Raw genomic sequence first — 18,526 nt, forward strand, 5'->3', positions numbered from 1 at the left:
TGAACGTATTTATGAACACCTCACTTACATAAAAAGGGCTTAGAGTACCAGTTGATGTTAATAGCAAGCTTTCACTGACTACATTGATGCATAAATTTTTAACACATATGCACAAGTCAGGTAATGCATTTGCATACTAAGCAGGGGGTTTGAGTTCCAGCTTTCTGGGGCAGAAACTGCTTTTAATTGTGTGTGATGCACGGCACCGGGAGGCTGACAGCACTAATCAAAAGTTAAAAAGCAGGAGGGATTTGTTCTTTGAGAGCTGAAATTTCCAAGTAATCCTTTACATCTAATCCAGCTTGAGCTAAGGATCGGGAGGAGAATTGCAACTGGACTTCTGTGACCTCCTCAAATGATTTGTCAGTTGAGTTTCTGCCCTTCCAGAGAGACAGAGAGAGTTTTAGCCTGGTTGGGAGAAAAAATAAGGGGAAAACAATGCACAAAAGCAAACTGGGGAAAAACGTTTAATTGCATTTCTCTAACTTGACATTTTTAGTTGGGTGACTGCCAGATACATGCCAATGCTTCTCTGCATATTGTTTGGGATTTGCTGGTTTCAGCACTAAAACAGACAGCAGTGGAAGCTTTCAGTGTGCTTGAAGATTAATTTCACATAATCACAACAAAGCTGAAGTCAACAAGATGAATTTAATTACAGCCCTGACAGCTGGGAGGCAATTAATACCCTTAAACTTTCAGGCACTCTCTCACTTGTATTTTATCCCTTACCTTATTCCTACTAATTAGAAACAGGCTTCAGGGTAAAGCTGACCATGGTGCTGCATTGCCACTCTGTCATCAGAGCCACAGAAACTTCCCAGTTAGACACCAACTCTTTCCCAGAACAGGGGTCAGGGGTGCTGAGAGCTCAGAGCAGTTTTCCATCTCTGTCTCACAGGGTAAAGTCCCTCTGGGGTGCATAACTAAAGGAATATCCCACGTTGGCTCTGGCAGGAATTTTTTATCACCTTACAGCCTTTCAGATTTCCAGGTAATAAAGTGTAAGACAACCTTTGCAACAGGACATTAGTATGCCAGCAAATCTGAACTGGAGTTTAAAGATCATCTCCTGTGAAGCTTAATAAACCCCATACTGCACCTGAACTGAGTGGGGCTGTGTCTCTCCAGGGAAAGTGAGCATTAAAAAATTCCCTGTTATAATGGCATCATTAAGAGAGAGAGCTACTCCACATGCAGCATCAGAGAAATGCAATTACATTTTTGTTCTGAAACTGGAAAAAAATGCACTGATGCAGCAGAGTACAATTTGGAATTTCATCCCCAGATAAAATTCCAGTGCTCAGGTTTATTGTGAATCAGGCAAAAGATGAACTTCCCACAGGATCAGAGATTTTTAAGAGTGTTTTGACATTTTCACTATTTCAAAAGCAAAATGTTTTGTTTTGCATTGCTGGACTTATGTAAACATCTTTATTTATGTCAGGATTAAACTGCATTTTCTTACTCCAGCAGCTTTCCCAAGGCACTTTAAGCTGTTGCTGACCATGGAGGGCTCAATAGCATACAACCATATATGTGCATGTGGTACTCTCCATGAGGTACATAAAGAGGGATCAAACCAACTTCATGTGCAAAATAGATCCTCCAAAATAGACCAAATGTAACATTGCAGTTTAGCACTTTGCTGAAGAGACTGTTTCAGCCAAATGAGATATTTTGGTTTGGTTTTGCCCCTTCAGAAAAATGATACTTCCCAGTTACATCTGTGAAATCCTTAAATAGTGTAAAACATGGATTTTTAAAGGTTCAAATCAGAATACAACCAGTTTTATTTGAAAGCTGCCTTTATTGGGCCAATAGGGGAGTTAGGGGAGTACTGAGAAAACAGAACTGGGAGAACTGGGGGCTCTACAGCCTGGGGAAGAGAAGTCACTGGGCATTCCTTATTGTAGCCTTCAACTGCTCAAAGGGGGCCTGTAAGAAACATGGGGAGAGACTTTTTAGCAGAGCCTGTAGCAATAGGACAAAGGGTGATGATTTTAAACTAGAAGAGTGTTGACTTAAATTAGCTATAAAGAAGTTTAATTGTGATGAGGGTGGTAACACCTTGGCACAGGACATCCCAGTGAACATTCAAGGTCAGGTTGCACAGAGCTCTGAGCAGCCTCATGTAATGGAAATATCCCTGCCCATGGCAGGGGTGTGGGACTAGGTTGCCTTTAAAGGTCTCTTACAACTCAAATTATTCTCTGATTCCTTGATTTGATTGCTGGGATTGGAAACCTCCATGGCTTCTTTCTCCTAAGCCTTTCTGCTGGCAAATCCCAGCTATTTCTGTGTGTGCTCAGTCTTACTGCTGTCAGCAGAACAGAATCTGGGAAAGAAACTCTGCCCAATAGTTTTGCTTTATGTCTACATTGCAGCAAGTGCCGGCAATTAATGATCTGTTGGCAAATTAACAGTGCACATGGCAATTGACTGTGGTAATGAAGTTATAGAGTCTTCTTTATGGTTTATTAGCACAATAATAAACCACACTCAGCATGTAATAATGGCACACAGTTAAATTAAAGACTTGCTGATGCCTTATAAACCATTTTGAGAAACACTCTTGCAGCAACTGGTAATAGTGTTCCCCGTGAGCACGGGCAGGCTTTGCTCTCTGCTCTGCAGATACAGTTCTCTCAATGTATTTTTTCTATTACTCTTGCATTGCTAACAAAGCAGGCTGGGTAGTGGAACATTTACTTCAAGTTGAACTAATTTTTAAGTACTTTGGGTGAAAAATAAGTCCTGGCTTCTTCAGGCTGCACCTATTTCTTCTCCTGTGGAGAAATCTAACACCAGAGTTGTTCATCACTTTCCCCCCAGACAGAGGCACCAGCTGAATTTTACAGTGTTTCCCAACACTTGGCAGCTTCAGCTGACTATGGCTCTTAAAAAACTGGCAGAGGCTAAATCTATCCTCCCACCTCAGCCAGGTGAAATGTGCTGCTGTGACCCAAGCTTTAGGTTGAACTTCCCTTAAACTTCCTGCTTCATTTTTGTGACCAAGATCCTTCCTGTTTAGAGATGGGGCCTCATTCCAAACTCCCTGGCCCGTGCACTGTTTGATCCTAGAGCGGGGAGGCGTTCCCGTGGAGCCAGAGCTCTGTGCCTGCTCACCAACTGAGCTCCCAGCACCCAGAGAAGCCTGGCACCACAGTGCCTTCAGATCTGCTTTACAGCCCCTCTGGAAATGTGGGAGCATTATCTCTCTCCTTCTTGCAGGCAAGGCAAGCACTTCTCTTTATTCAGCGCTGCAATGTGGGATTCATGCTGGGAGCCATCGGGCTCTCAGAGGCCCGTAATGGCAACTGTGTGCTGAATTTAACAACAGACTAAAATAACTGGAACTCTCCAGACTTCTCTCTGCAGGAAGCCAAAGCAATGCTTAGGGAAGCTATTATCAGCTTCTTTCCAGAAAGCTGAGTTTCTTTCCTGCAGCTCCACTAGAGGACATCCCAACCCTGGCCAGCTGCTGGCCCTGGTCACAGCAGCCAGGGCTGACACCAAGGTCCTCATCTCCCTCAGCCCAATATTAAAATTGATGGGGTTTTAGGTCAGTCAAAGTTTTCTTTTTTTTCTGTCTGACAGAATAAATAGAGGGGTATAGGGAGAAAAGCAGTCTTTTCCCTACCCTTAATCTGTCATGTCTGCTTAAACTGAAAACTCATTAGGCAGTGGCTCAGTCAGTGTTGAGGTTTGACTATATTACCCATCTGTCTGATATGAGATTTTCTCTTGGTTGAGGTGCTGCAGCAGGGTGTGTCAGGCACTGCCTCAAGCAGAGCCAAGAGTCATAACACAGAACCCTTAAATCAGCACCAGAGATGTTTGCTTGCAGCTCAAGGAGAAGCCAGGTCATGCTCACGGGCTGAACAGGGACTGTGTTCATTTTGCTGATACAGACACGATCACCAGGCCTCACAGGCAAATTTGCACCTTCCACCTGTGGTCATGGAAGCTGAGATTCCAAGACAAGGGAGAAAAGGAATGAGTTTTTCTGAAACCCCGGAAACTTTCAAATTTTCCTTCTATAAAAACCAGAGTACAGACAAGAAGAAGGTGACTGCTGCCTTCCCTCATCTAAAGAAGAGGCCAGTCCATAAGAACTCAAGGAAACACTGGGGAATGTGTATAGAACTTCACTTTTTCCAGTGCAATGAGGCTCAAGAGGGGCTGAACTTCTCTCCATTGACTGCAGTGGGACACTCATCTTCCTAAACCAAGGCTGAGGCTTCATCGCCCTACTGCAGACAGAACATTACAGTGAATATTTTGTGCCTACACAGAACTGCCAGGATCTAAAACTTCCTTTGTGATCAGCATCTGTAAATCCCTCATCACCTCCTGCTCACCAGCATTTGGCAGTTCCCCACCAGGGCCCTGTGGTTTGCAGCAGGTCCATTTTGCTGCCAACCCTCCCTTTGTCTCATCCATCAGACAAGCTGAGTCAGCATTATATAAGTTCTCTGCAGCAGAAAGCTTTTCTCCTTGTAAACACTTCCATAATATCACCTTCTGTAAGACTGCTCCCATTAAGGAGCTTAAAATCTTCTGGAAGTCTCCAGGATGAGAGAGTCTTAAGACTGACAGTGTTTTCCAGCTACCTCTGACACTGTCATTTCCTTGTGTTGCCAAATTCCCCCTCTCCCCCCTTTTCTTACAGGCACTACCAGGACTTTCTGAAGGGAACGAAAAAATACCTGACAGATTCTGCTGAAGCTGAATATCCCCACAGGGAAATGGAGAAGTCAGAAGGGAAATGGAGAGAGTGCAGCTGTGTGCTGCTGTCATGAGGCAGTCGGGTTTAATTTTTATTCAGCTACTCCTAGCTGGTCACTTCCATGCCTGGCTTCAAAATGCTAATCCAGAGCTTTTGATTAATTAATGAGCTTTGCCCAGTGGGAATCTGCTTACTGGGGGATATCTTTGCCTGAGGTGAGCAGCTTCCTTGGAAGTCTAATATCCCAAGATGAAGATGCTCAATAATCCCAAATGTGTGCACTAATTAATATGGAATAAATACATCTCATAATGCCAATGCTGAAAGACTGGCTCACAAGCTCTGACTGGACTCAAGGAGCTGGAACAATTCATAATGAGCAATTAAGAGTGATGACTTTCTCTTTCCTTGGTGCTTTGGAAGGGATCTATCCAGTGACAAAGAAAAAAAAGACTTGAGGGACCAACTGGAGCAGCTCAAACTGTGCCTCCTCTCCACCAGCCCCAGAATAAATTGTGCTTTTTGTGGCTTGGTCCTGTTGACAGTGCTGGGACAATATTTCACAGGACGGTGAATCACCACTAGGTAGCAGCATCTTTCCTTCTTTTGCAGAATGGGAGGAATTTCAGCTGTGTTATGTTAAGGTTCAAATTATATTCTCAGTGCCCTAAGAGGTAATCCAAGCTCTTTCACTCCACTGTGTAGAAACTACTGTCACACTCTCTGATCTTTATAAGGACAGGAGGCTCCTGAGATGGTACTTTCTGTCCATTTCAGAAGAACCCAACCATTCACATAAAAATAACCTAGAAAGAACCTCTTCTCACTGATTCTTTGAGCAGAACCCTTGAGGTCTTCAGCCACATCAAACTGGGGAACTTTGCAACCTCTGCTCAGAAGAGGGAATGGCTCTGTGTCCAAGGGCAGGGAGGTGAGTTAAAGAATCTCTTGACATCCTGAATTCAGAGAGTGTGAATTTAGAAGGTGTTTGGGGACAGGAATACAGATTACATTTATTGTAACACACTGCTTTGGAGATTATCTGTCATGTTTAAGACTGGGACATGCAGACATCAAAGCACACCTCCTGTTGCAGAAAAACAGACATTTGGAACTTCTGTTTCTCTTTGAAGGCAGAAGGCAACCAGCCTCACTTTCTTAACACAAGTGATACAGTGGACTGGAGACAGCTCAAATCTGATTTCAGAGCCACCCTTTGGTTTTCAATTTAGTTATGCTGTAAACCTGTAAGGTTTTCTGATTATTGATTGCCATGATTAAAATACAGTGACAGAGGCTCAGTGCTGAGACCTATTCCTAATAGTGAGATAGAAAAAAAATATTTGTGTGTTAAAAGGATAATATCATCAGCATCAAGAAGTAGTTTGTGATGCTTCATGTGCACTGTGGCCTAAGAACCTGAACTCTGATGGGCCCTGCAATTAGCCACCCACAGTGATATTTAGTCTTAGGGTAATGATGCAAAAGGATTTTTTTTTCCCCAGGAAGATGTTTTCTCAGCTATTTATACCAGTCAGGAGTTACTGGCTGAGTCAACCACTTGCAGTCTGACAGCAAATCCTGACAGACCAGGACTTTTCACAAGGTTTCATCCCAGAAGCATGACATAGGCTTATTTTGCAGTAAGAGAGGCTCAGGTATGTACCAGTGAGGTGATACTGGTCTGTTCCTAACCAGCTTTTAAAGGAGAATGAAAAATGAACAGGCTGGAAGGCACTCCTCACCTCCAGCCCCGGCTGCAAATCGATTCTCGATTACCATACCCAGAGAGAGCTTTGCTGTTCAGGTTACTGATGGTGATAAAGGAGGTCGTTAACAATGAGCCAGCACAAAGCAAGTCATTGTAAGAGTTGAAATGTTATCCTCTCTAAAGGAGCCATAATAATAATAATGCAATATTATCGAGCCTTTCTAGTCTGCTGGCATCTGTCATCTGTCTGCCTAAAACTGATAGGGAAGAGTGCATTTGAATTTATTCTGCAGGAAAGGAATGATAAAGCTTTATGGCTGCTCTCTTATTTTCCCTCTGCTTTGCTGCCTGTACCTGCCAACATCTGCGTTTTGTCACTTCTTTTGCTGTTATTTTTTAAAAATCTTACAATATGTGGGAACTCACTGCTGCACAGGACAATGCAGACCTGTTACTATGGATATAGTGGCAAAGGTGACACATCTGACCATAATTACACACAGATATTCTCTTACTGGAGGTAATGAAAGGAGTTGTCCTGCTTAGTGCCTCCTATTGATCTCCCTGTCCACAGCAGAAAGTCCCATTCCCGAAGGCCATGAAGGTGGGAAGTGTTCCTCCCACAATCACTCACAGGTGAGTGCTCTGTGCTGGAAGTGCCAGCAGCACCTCCTTTCCTGTACAAGGGGCAGCTTCCACAGATTTCAGCAAGAACCCTGGATGTCCAGCCTGTCAGAAGAAGCACAGGAAACACTGAGAAATAGCACAAATAGTTTTTCTGTCTGTGGTTACCTACCTGCACACCTGAATGGGCACCGCGGGTTTTCATAATGCTGGAACTTGAAATGACACTGCAAGATTGGATAAGCCCTGAAATGCAACAGCAATGCCATTAATACATCACACAGATAACAGAGGGTCTGGATGACTCGGGACACTGAGCACATCTAATCTCTAGGTCATTGGGGATTTAGATCTCAGTGACTCCCGAATCTAAAGCAGCACAAAATGTAGCTGTGACTGTTCCGTGCATGTTGATTTAAAAGGGACAAACTTCCTATCAATCTTTGCACCTACCTATCATGTATTTATTAATGATTTTTAATGAGGCATAATCTCTTAGTTTGTCGTTATAGACCTGCAATATTAGAAACATAAGTGAACTAATCATGAGAGAATATGATTAAAATCCTGATGCTTCACCCAGAAAGATATTGCCTGGATCTTTACAAAAGAAAGGGCTAGTTAATGTTAATGTATGCAAATACTTATCCAGCCATCTAATTTGATCTGCTTTGGAACTTAACAGAGCCTCCATCATCAGAACCTCTGAGTGACTTTTGTTTAATCAGCTTCCACTGCTTAATGAGTGGGGTGATTAACACACAAGCAGAGGATTTGATGTGCAGTATGTCCGGTGTTAGTGGAGGACAAGACTTAATAGGATTTCTCTTCTCTACTTTTCTCCCTTTCCCGAAATGTGAGGTTTGCCATATGTTAAGCACAGTCCCCAACCCACCATCAATTAGCTTGCTATGAGTAAGGAATTATGGGGCTCCTGTACCTATTAACCTACAGGAACACACCAGTCCAGGAATATGATCACAAATGACTATAAAATACATGAGTACTCCCCCTGCCATGATAACAACTGAAGAACCTTTGTGAGCTCTTACTAACAAACTCATGTCTATCCCAGTCAGATGTTTCTGAGTATGAATATCTGAACAAATTCACCCCATGTCTTCTGCAGGTATCTACTTATGTCTGAACAATTACAGCACAAAAGTACTGGATAGTAAAATACCACCATGTTTGCAGGAGTTCCTGCATGTAGCCCACTGCACACAAGTGCTCAGAAATCACCTGCATAATTATAATTTTATGGCCTACACAGAGCAACTCTTCCAAGTCATCAGGATGGGGACAGCTGGGTGGGTAGAGGATCCTGAGTTAAAATGAACTGATGTACCAGATGTTAAAGACATCTGTGAGTCAGGTCTGCTGTTCTTATGGAGACTAAATATTACACTTATCCCACCAGCTACAGAGTGAGCACAAGTAGTGTCGGGGCAAACAAACTCCCAGTTCAGGAACCAGCCATCAAATCATCTTCAAAATGACTCATTGCAGACTTCTAAAACAGTCTTGGTTTTGTAAGATCCAATCCAGAGCAGCACAAAATCCTGCAAACTGCCCCTCACAACAACTTCAGTTGCAAATCATCAGCTCATGTTCAGCACGTCTCAGCCTTGTGTCTAATTTTACAATAAATACAATGATTAATAGTTCTGTTTGCCAAAAAAATGCCTATACGACCACTTACTCATGTCCTCTAAATGTAAATTGGAGTTCTTCTTGTGTCAGCTAGCAAGTGAGGTGCTTCTTTGCAAGAACTCATGCTTGCTGAGCCAAACCTAACCTTTAAGAACTCCCCGTGGCTTCTAACAGGAAAAAGAAATTAAAAAATGCCCTGTCATCTTGTAAGAATTGAGGTTTTTTTGTTGAGTTATTCATACGTCCTGCTCTAGAGCAGAACACTTATGCCTTGACTTCAGTGCCTGCCAAGAGCAGGTAGCTGGCAGAGATGAGATTTAGTGCTATGAAGAACTGGGACTTGCTCTCTATTAATGGGAAGCAGGAAAATTAGATTTGCTATTTCTCCTCTCATGCAGTTTCAAGACCTTCCATGTTCCCTAACAGTGATCCTGAAAATCTGTAACTCAGAATGTCTGAAACTCTGGTACTTGAATGGAATGTTTTTATCAGGGTTATCCTATGTTATTTTTCAGTTTTCTTTGTACAAGTAGTACCTTTATTTTTCTTAAACTAAGTGGGGTTCCTGTGACCTTTGTATGTGATCCTAACAAGTCCTCTGATTATAATTACTGGGCTTGGTTAAAGCAAATACTTTTAAACAAAAGGTCTCTTAAACCCTTTTTCCCATGAGGTAATATCTGAATAACATGCTCTTTCCAAAGCCTGGAGGCAGCTGATTGCATTTCAAGAAACTCTCCAAATGAGTTTGTCATCTTCATTTCTTGAGGAAGAATTCACTCATACAAAATTATCTCTGCTCATGGATGCTTATCTTCCAAGACCTGGGCACAATTCACTTTGGACTGTGATCACCTTTCCTGGCAGGTTTGTGTCAACGCCTCTCCCACACCAGAGCCTTTTTGGAACTGCTCTCACTTTCACTGAAGAGCATATTTTGAAGCTGTGTTATTGTTACTGCTCATTTCCCCCTCCTACACGGCATGAAATCCTAACACGCAATCAAGCGACTAACCCCAGGACCACTATGTTTCATGTTCTCCTAATGCCTATCATTAAGAAGTATAAATGCCAGTGAGTTGTCTGGGTGCTTTATAAAATAAATATATCCATCTGTGGGGACAAATTATACCAGCTCTCCAAAAGGAGAGGCTGCACAGCAGGGACATTCACAAGGAAACTTTGGCCAAAACCAGCACGATGCTCTGAAATGCCCATGGAGGAAATATCTTTTATTCTACAGCAGGACTGAAATACCTCCCATGCAGTGAACTGCTCAATAATTCATTTATCTATCACATCTTGCAAAGGTACAGGACTGAGTTAAGTCTGCCAAGATTTTCAATAAAGGTGGTTAATATTAACCCAACACATTTCTTCCAAGCCCTATTGTACTCAACAACGAGAAATAACAGCTTGTCTGCTTCCTGTACAGTAGAAGCAAAGAAACAGCAGGGCCTTTAGAAGGAGAATGTGAATGCAAGCCAATCATCCTCCTTCTGGCTCCTGCTGGCTCTTGTCTCCAATTACAAAGGAATAATTCACTATCTGAGCTATTTCTACATTTCAAACTGGGCACTGAAGTATCAAAAGTTATTGTTAGCCCGCCATGCTCTTGAGAAGGGAAAAAAGGAGGAGATAATAGAAAGACATAAGTGACCCAAATCAGTGAGATATTCTTTATGGTTTATCACAAAGGAGTTTCCCAAGAGACCTTCATGCCATGCCCTGTGCCCACGCACTCACACAGCCCAGAAAGATAATAAGGAAGGGCAAACTGCATCAGTACGGACACTGGTTTCATTCGGGACATTTATTCCCCTAAAAAATATATTCCCTTTCTATCTCGGTGTGCATGGCCGTGCTTTCTCCTCTAGGTGACACTGTGCCTGCTTGGAATCCGGAGCTGGAATGCCGGGAGCCCTTCAGCGCTGGCAAAGTCATGTGGAAGAAAACTGCACCAGCACCTGCACACAGGAGTCTTGTCACCAATGGTTTCTGCACAATTCAGAGATGTTGCTTAAGGACTTGAAGCCCCTGAATCTCAATATCTCAGCAGCAGCCAATATTAAACCTGTGCAATTCAAGATGTGAGCAAGGTTGCAGAAAGGATTTGCATTTGTACATGTCTATATATATATACAGTTACCTCTTGCTTTGTCTCTCTGTTTACAAATATCCTGAGGTTTACAAATATCCAGGCTGCAAAGTAATCTGCAATTCCAGGCAAATCTATTTACCACCAGGTAAAATTCTGGGCAGGAGTGGGCTGGTAATATGACAAGCTGGATGAGTAAAACAAACCGGACTGGGACATTGCAGAGTCTAATCCCTGGGCTTTAAACTGCCTGCATGCATTCCCAGATCCTCTGGGGGAGAGAAATTTCACTGGGGAGAAAGGTTTTGGAAATTATGATTTCATCTGAGCTCCCCAGCACACCTCTGATTTCCCCAAGGTTACTCATGATTTATTGGGAAGTGATTTGGATCAGATTCAAACCTGTGACATTCAAATGTATAAATAGGGCAACCAGATTAAATAACAACAAAGCAGGAAGTAAATGCAATGACTCTAAGGGAATTAACAGAAATGCCACTACTTTTAGTTTTTGCCTCAAAGGCTAATAATTCCTAAATTTCTTTCCTGTTTCACCAGAAGAAGGATAAGTTTACGTGCTCCTATCCATAAAATGGCTCCAAAGGATCAAATAGAATTTGGGATGACAGATATCTAAGACAATGATAAAGAGATTTGGGGATATTTTCCAGTTGACATCACTGTGCCATTAGTCATTCTCTAATATGGAATATCTTGCAAACAAGACAGAACACAGGGCCAGCACAGGCAGGGAGGAGGGGGCTGACACAGGAGTTACTTGTCTTCAGAAATTTGGAAAGAGACTCCCCCAGAAGTGGGATGGAGAAGGTGAACTCTGAAGAAGGTTCCTTGGTGACTCATCACCCCCCCCAAAGAAAGAAAGGGACACCTTAAAATTGATTCCTTCCTTCTTTGTTTGTCTGGAAGATGGAAGAGGGAGATTTTTTAGCTTGCTCTGAACGTGTGCTGCCAGCTTCACACTGCAGTGTCAGAAGGCTGATACCAGCCCAGGTGTCTACAAATTGACTCACCGTTTTACTCTGTTTAATGAATAAACAAACTTTCCTCTGTAAGATTGAATTAATGTGGATTTATTTGTCTAGTTAGAGACAGTGCAGATGTTTTAATTTAGGCAGTTTGCACCATCAAAGTGGCTGGGCCGGCGGAGCCTTCGATTTCTGTCCATACACGTAGAATTCAGAGTGGCTGTTGCAGCCTTTTTGACCATGGGAAGGACAATTCAAGCTGAATAGCACCAAGGGAAAAGAAGTTAAGTGAAGTTTAACTAAAGTGCATGGAGTGGTTGCCATAGCAAAAGTGATGGAGCCTCTTTGCTTTAGCTGCTGAGAGCAGGACTGACAAATGCATGTGATACTACACTGTCAGGAACATTTCCGCAGCTGAGATGAGCATCTCCTCCAATTTCCACTTTCCTGATCAAAAAATGAATTGGGAGGGAAAGGGAGAATTGAGGAAGAAAACTTTCCCCTGCAGAAAAGGGACACCAGCTCTGCAGGCCCCAGGGGAGAAGGGAGAGGTTGTGGATTTTAGGGGGAGAAGTTACCAGGTGTTTCCCTCCAACTGACTCCCAAGTGCAATGATCCAGTTAAGAGCTCTTTATGTTGCCCCTAGAGTTGCTTGCCAATGGATGTGCTGACCCAACCTCTCTGTGATTCTATTTTTGGTTTCTTGCCCCAGCAGGATTTGGATTCCAGGACTGGACATTGCTGTTAGTTTACTATTTTCAGCTGAATACTGAGTTTTGGCCCATGAGGTCTAATTCCATTCTGATGTGTTTCTTCTGTCTTTAACTGATAACTTAATAGGGGACTTTGAATCACTTGCTCCTGCCCCATGGAAGAAAAAGATAGCATCAAAGAAAAATGGCTTATAACCTTTTACTGCTATGTTCAATTTTGATATTCCGTCACTTCCTCAAGAATTTTGTTTTCTCAGATCACATCCCATCAGAGAGTCTCATTTGTGGGTGAGTAATAGGTTGTTCTCTGTCCTCTCATCATCTGCCCACACAAACACTCCTGCTTGGATGCAGTGCCATACCATCCTCACACTGTGGGTGGATCTGCTGCAGCTTCTACAGATCTGTAGTAACTGGAAACAATCCAGAGCTGAGGTCTTGCCTGGGCAGTCCCAGCTGGTGAATCTGAGGAGTCTGGGGAGAGCACAGTGCAGGCAATGCAGGGGGAGGCACTCCTAAATCACCAAGAACCAGCTACAGGTAACTGTGCCACGTTGTATTCTTGCTAAACATGTAAGATGTATCTTACAAATTAATACCCATTTTATGTGTTCCCTTTATTCCTAATCAATATTGCAGATTGTTGCTGCCCTGGGAGAGATTTCCAGTAAACAAACAGACTATTTCCTCCTTCTCATGCTAAAGATGGTTTTCAAAGCTAGCACATTCTGGGCTCCTAGTGCTGTTCCCAATCTGGCATCTCCACTAAGAAATTTATTTTGGGGGAAAATAAGTTGCAAGACTGTCTGGAGACGGGTCTCTTGTAAACCCCACTCCTTACAAGTCACACATCTACTTTCCACCAGTCCTTGCCTCTTATCAACCTCTATTTGGCTGTATAACCAATTTTACCCTCTTAAATCTGCATCTGCTCTTCCACCCTGTTTCAGCACATCTCCACAGAAAGGCAGAAGCCAAGGTGGGTTTGAGCTTTACCCTTTCAAAGCCTTTCCTTACTCTCCACTGACTTTTCCCATGCCACTTTATTCTGTTTCTACAGCAGCCCTTGTGTTTCTTGCTTTTGCAGAGTTGCCTCCTTAGCACGGGGACACACACAGGGCCTCTCTCATCAGCACTTATGTGGTCTAAAACATTTAGCTCATCTGCCAGAAGACTTATTCAAATGTTCCACCCATCTGCTGTGGGTTGCTCTGGTGAAAGCCAAGCCAGCATTTTCCCTCTGTCCTGTCAGGCAGGGTGGCCAAAGCCCCTGGTTCCAGCAGCACACAGCAATGCTGTCCCTGCCATAAGGCACAACACCTGCCTGCTCCTTGGGAAGGTGTCAGCTCAGTCCTGTGCAGTGGCTGCTGGAGGAAGCACTCTGCTGACATTTGCCTTTGAGTGCTAAACGTTGGGGAAATCACGAGTGCAGCACAAGGGATTCAGAACAGCATCTTTCAGAGCTTCCTTCACCCTCAGATGCTTGGAGGGAGGCAATTATGGCAGCAGGTTTCCCAAGAGCTGGCTCAAGGGATGGGATCAGCCTCAAGGAAATGTGTGACCCATCTGGCAAACTGGGATCCCTTTTTCCTGGTTTTTATCATCTGATTCTCTGGAGAGCTGTGCAACTTGTTCTTGTGGCTCCCAGAGGGAACATCACAGTTTCCTTTAATTCCCTCTCCATCATCTGGTGCTGTTCAATCTCCCCACAGGTGATCTGTGTTATGTTCCTAAACCTGCATCTTTCCTCAGGGAGTTGGAGGCACTTTTTAAGATGTATAGCTGCCATAATCTGACCAGCCATAGCTTTATGTGTATCTATAATAGTTTATTCACAAAAGAATCCTTCTCCAGCTTGCTGTGAGTGTTGGACTAACAGCAAAATGTGAAATTTTCTATTATCTTCACTCAGCAGCTCTGCAATCCCTCCTGGTCATGGCTACTACATTGAGAAGTAAAGGTAGTTTGATGCTTATTTGTCCTAAGACTCATCTGCAACACAGATGTCCTTGAAAGGAACGGCAGCAAATCAGAAAGAGGATACAGGCTGTGGAGAGAGGCTACAGGGTGAAAACTTGGCCAGGGGAAGATGGATGAGTGCTATCTAAAACGAAACTGCAGCAAGGATGAGCAGCAAACAGAAATACCTTCAGCTCAGTGTCTGGGCAATCACTGTAAATCAACGGAGGCATCTCCCAGAGAAGGCTTAATCACAAAAAGCTGTGCTTGCTCATCTCACCTAATGTGGCTGATGGGTGTTTGCAGTCAAATCCCCATCACAATGATCCTGTTTAGAACCACGGTGCACGGAGGGGAGACCTGCTAACAGTCAGTTCATCTCCCCATTACCAGTGGAATTTACTTTAAGTAGCTCTAGGGATTACTGAGGTATTAAGGAAAGTGCTGTGACAGTGAACTGTATTGCCTGTGCAAGAGGATGGTAGTGTAGTGTTGTCCTCTGTGGAAATCACGATAAGGAGTCCAAGATGTTTATGAAAGAGGTTTTTTCCCTTTTTTTTTCGTGTGTGTATGATGCTGTTTTCTTTAGTTTTTTATGAGGGAAGAAAAAGATCCAGTGCCACTGTCTATATTAGGGATTTAGAAGTGCTTAAAAGCACTAGGAATGCCTTTAAAATGCAGACCTCATACTAGAGATAAAGCACCGACCCAGAGAAGAGATGCTCTGATGCCTAGATGCATTTGTTTGTTTATTTTCGAGGGGAGAAAAGAATGGTGTGTTTTACTGCTAAGCTATTAACCACCAAGATTGCCCAACGGCATCAGCAGGTTCATTCAAAATGCAAATGAGCTTCTCCGGCAGGCGTTCAGCTGTGCAGGCTCCACAGGCTGCTGCTGGGAACATGTGAAATTGGAGGGGTCTTCACGGGGCACAGCTGAACACTGGGGCTGAGCTCCCCCTCTGCCCCACACCCCGTTATCACCAAGGGGAATGGACGCTGCAGTGGCCCCCAGAGCTGCCCTCCAGGTTCGGAGAGTGGCTTTATTACAGAAGGCAGGGGCAATTATCTGAGTCCCTGTGCTGCTTCCCAGCGATCTCCTTGGGAAATACCACTTAGCCCTGCAAACAGCAAACGGGCATTTATTCATGGCCTTCCCACCCCTTTTGGGAAGAACCGTTCTCTTGAATGAATATTTGGAGGCTACTGGCTAAAAGTGAGCATAAACAATGAAAAACAATTGGACTGAGAAAGATTTTCTCTTTTTAATACTAAATTACTGTGTGCCCTGGGCTGACATGGAGGTGCACTCACCAGTGAGATCCCTGCCCAAACAGTACACTGGGAATAACAGCTGAAGGGATGCTTTTGCCTTGGGGTGATACTGCATCAGGGACATGTTAGAGACTTGCACTGTCACTTTTTAAAGTTCTGCCAGTCTTCCCATCCATAAAAGAAGGCTTGGGAGGAGCTCACCCACTTAACAGGAAAGTTGTGCTGTGGTGGATCATCCTGATCCCGCAGAGATGGCTGGTTCAAATCCAAGAATTCCATTGTGCTGCAGTTGTCAGGGTATTGTAAATGCAGGGTCACTGACGAGGGGAGAGAATGATGCATCTGACTCCATCTTAGCAGAAGGCTAATTTATTACCTTATGATACTATATTATATTAAAGAACACTATACTATACTAAAGAATACAGAAAGAATACTTACTGAATGCTAAAAAGATAATAATGAAAACTCATGACTCTTTCCAGAGTCCCAACACAGGAATCCAATGAAACAATCACCTGTGGGTAAACATTCTCCAAACACGATCCAGATGAGCACAACACAGGAGAAGCAAATGAGATAAGAGTTGTTTTCCTTTTCTCCGAGGCCTCTCGCTGCCTTTCAGCTTCCCAGGAGAAAAATCCTGGGCAAAGGGATTTTTTCAGAGAAAGTGAATGCCACATCAGGGTTCTGCCTCTTGGGTTTGTTTTGATGTGGAGCTAAAGACAATGCCATCACTGCTGCTCTGGAGTGTGGTGCTGGCAGAGCTGCTGACACGTGAGCAAGGGTTCAGCTGCAGCAGCACAGCACGCAGTGCTAGAGCTGGTTTGTGGAACAGAGACAAAAGAGACCAGAGAGATGGCTGTTAATACAACTGTAATTAAATGCTTATGTAAATGACCCTTGCCATGGGCTTCTGCTTGGTAAGGCCTGATTGGATTGCCCTTGAAAATCCCACTTGCTCACCAAACCAATGTGTAAGAGCACATTTTTGTGAGTTTGGAACAATGATTTCCCTGTGATGATGAAGATAATGATGATGATCATCATCACCATGAAAATGCAGTATTGCAAATGTCCTGGACAATGTTTGTCAGAGTTTCATGGAGCTTGACTGCACATGACTGTCCTTGTACAAGCACACACCTGTGACCCATGGCCTGAAGTCACAGATGTTTTTAAAAGAGAAGCAGTACCTGCACATTGAATTACTTTTTTAAAAGCATTAAATACAATTGTACTTTTCCATTTCCCTTTTAATATCATTGTACTTTTCCATTTCCGTTTTTTTTGTGTGTGTATGTGAAAATGGCTGCATTTATCAAAATGTGTTGAAGCCCGTTTAGATGAATTGTCCTGCTGAATAGGAAAAGGGTTTCTTGTCTAGAAACAAGCTTCCCAAGTGCACTGCATTTTGTATAAGTAGGGTTAAATAAATCAAAGAAAGCAGAAACACTGAAGAAGATCTTAATTTCTGCTTCTATATCAGTCTTTCCATTCCTTCTGCATATTATGGCTTGCATTCCAGCCTCCGGATAGGACTTGCATAGCCCCTATTAAACATAATCAAGCACTTGTAGAACTTATTTCCAAGTATCTAAAATGGAACCATGATTTGCATGTCATTAAAATAAAAAAGAACCACCATGAATCTTTTCCATCATTTTTCTACATGCTGTATCCAAAAGGAGCTTACCATGCACTTTTGAATAACACTGCCAGTTATCTTAAATGATACCATTTTTTAAAATTTAATATTTCTAATTAAATTACAAAAGAAAGCTGGTTTGGGGACATATTCAAAACTTGAAAAAGCACAAAACCAGAAGCTATATTGTCATTTATTAGCTCTGCTTCTTAAGAGTATAGGAAGCTGCCTGGGATGAAGTTATTTTGGTGGTCGATACTGTGCTGTGAAAGGTTACTGAAGCTCCACCATCCCCCATGCAATGATATAAAGATTTATTGGTGAAAAAGCCTTCTACAGATGATAGAAGAGTCTTAGCTTCAGCATTCAATACAAGCACATTGTATTCTTTTAAAAAATAAATAAGTACTTGTGATGTGACTGCCAAACCAGCTGATCTTATCTTATAACATCAGCCTTGGGATTTTGAAACCATTCTGGCTGTGCTTTATGTCTCTTCTTTGGTGGAATAAAAAAGAAAAATTGTAGGAGTGAAACTCATGGCAAAAGAAAAGAGAAGATGCAAGTTATGCACTTGCAAGGAAAGTTGTCTGCCACAGCAGGGCAAAATGTCCTCAATTACACTTGAAATCCACACAGAACTTCTGCTACTCCACATTTCTATTATGAGCCAAGTTCTCATTGAGTTCCTCATCCTGAATTTTGTGCTGATCCTAGGTAGGTGTCTAGACATTGCATCTCTTTATGCTGATGAACTTGTTGAAAATCCCTCTAACTTGCTTCTCTGTGATGGAATTATACAAGAAGATCCACGGGACATCCTGTGATGTGCACAGGACATCCCAGCTCCAGGGGGAATTTCCCCCAGCAGGACACCCATAGGAAAACCTACATCAATGTGTCTACACCCTCCTTCATCTCTGTTGGTCCAAGTAAGAAAGATTTTATTTATTTATTTCAAGAGACAATGAAGTCACCATTCGTTGGGGCATCTTTTCTTCCTTTTGGATAAATGCTTCTTTTTCACTGTTATTCATGGGGGAGCCCAAACTCTTCCCATAATGTAAGGACAGAACATGCAGCTGTGAGTTCCATGTATCCTTTCTGTGGCATTCCTGATTTCTGTGA

The 18,526-nt window shown here is 43.0% G+C and overlaps 1 long non-coding RNA gene across 1 annotated transcript in view; it reads right to left on the reverse strand.

The window, feature by feature from the left end:
* Nucleotides 1-7,175: 7,175 nt before the first annotated feature.
* The window catches only part of LOC139597901 (uncharacterized), a 29,207-nt gene continuing 17,856 nt past the window's right edge, over nucleotides 7,176-18,526 (reverse strand). Inside the window, exon 3 of the long non-coding RNA XR_011681775.1 lies at nucleotides 7,176-7,313. This is a non-coding gene — a long non-coding RNA (uncharacterized lncRNA). The remainder of the gene's footprint in view (nucleotides 7,314-18,526) is intronic.

This window comes from Agelaius tricolor, unplaced genomic scaffold (assembly GCF_023055355.1).
Source record: "Agelaius tricolor isolate 1412-34295 unplaced genomic scaffold, bAgeTri1.0.p SCAF_18, whole genome shotgun sequence".
Lineage (NCBI taxonomy): Eukaryota > Metazoa > Chordata > Aves > Passeriformes > Icteridae > Agelaius > Agelaius tricolor.